The sequence below is a fragment of the Sinocyclocheilus grahami genome, unplaced genomic scaffold, assembly GCF_001515645.1.
Source record: "Sinocyclocheilus grahami isolate Dianchi unplaced genomic scaffold, SAMN03320097.WGS_v1.1 scaffold2806.1, whole genome shotgun sequence".
In the NCBI taxonomy this organism is placed as follows: Eukaryota; Metazoa; Chordata; class Actinopteri; order Cypriniformes; family Cyprinidae; genus Sinocyclocheilus; species Sinocyclocheilus grahami.
Window position 1 is genome coordinate 1,487 of NW_015507982.1, and position 1,096 is coordinate 2,582.

The window sequence follows — 1,096 nt, forward strand, 5'->3', positions numbered from 1 at the left end:
AAAAAATACCTGTTCCCAAAAAAAGAAGGCTGGATGTGACACAGAGCAAGAAAAGTTCCAGTTTTCACACAAGTCAGCTTCCTGCAAAGGTACCCCGTGTAGAGGAAGAGGTAATGAAGTCGTTAGTACAAAACCGAAAAATATTTCTTGCATATATTAAGGTACGCTATTATTTACTGTATGAACTTCATGTCATTATAGGTCGACATGCTATGGAAGAAGTCACCTACAGAGCTGGTTGTAGCCATTGTGAAGTCTCCTAGGCAGAATCTGGAGTTAACGTTACATCACAGAGAATTCCAAACGCTGAGGCCACATGACTGGTTATATGGAGAGGTACACATATGTAAACTAAAATCAAAATGCATTATTGTACAATTATATTTATATTTTACAGTATGATAAGTACATACTGTCCCCATATGTAATAATTCAAGTAATTTGATTCCAACTGAAATGCTGTATCCTTTTTTAGACTATTGAGTGCTATTTAAGAGCTGTACTTCATATGACGGGTGCAAATCTCTACCAGCTAAACTATTACACCACACAAGTCCTTTTAAATGGCACAGGGGAGGAGATGGCACGGATTGTGAAAAGTGAGAGCAACTATTTACATTTCTTAATTTTGATATGTACAGTACACAGACATTTATGATAAACAGGTCAACTTTGAGCAATATGATGGCCTCATCACTTTCGTAAATATCAATGAGAACCACTGGAGGTTTGACACCTCTTTATTCAAATAATGCATCTCATAATCTTTTACTGCAGTTATATCTACTCAAATGCACATTATTATTCTTTAGTTCTTTAGTAACAAATCAATTTTGCTTGGTTGGAACAGCAGCTACGCTAATTATGTTTGTATTTGTTTCTCTGTCTTTTGCCACGGGATTTACATCCCGTGGTAACTAGGATTTACACAAGCTTCAGTGTGGATCCAGAAGACCTGAGAAGAGATGATGCAACCCCTCAGAGGACCTCAGATGATGCCAACCCTGAAACAACATACAGAACTACCACATTTTGCTATAAGTTTGATTGCATCATATAATAATTGCTGTTAATATTGTTCATCGTCTGTTTTATT

The 1,096-nt window shown here is 36.5% G+C and overlaps 1 pseudogene; it reads left to right on the plus strand.

The window, feature by feature from the left end:
- The first annotated feature begins 207 nt into the window (after positions 1-207).
- Positions 208-1,096, plus strand: part of LOC107575673 (uncharacterized) — a 4,934-nt pseudogene continuing 4,045 nt past the window's right edge.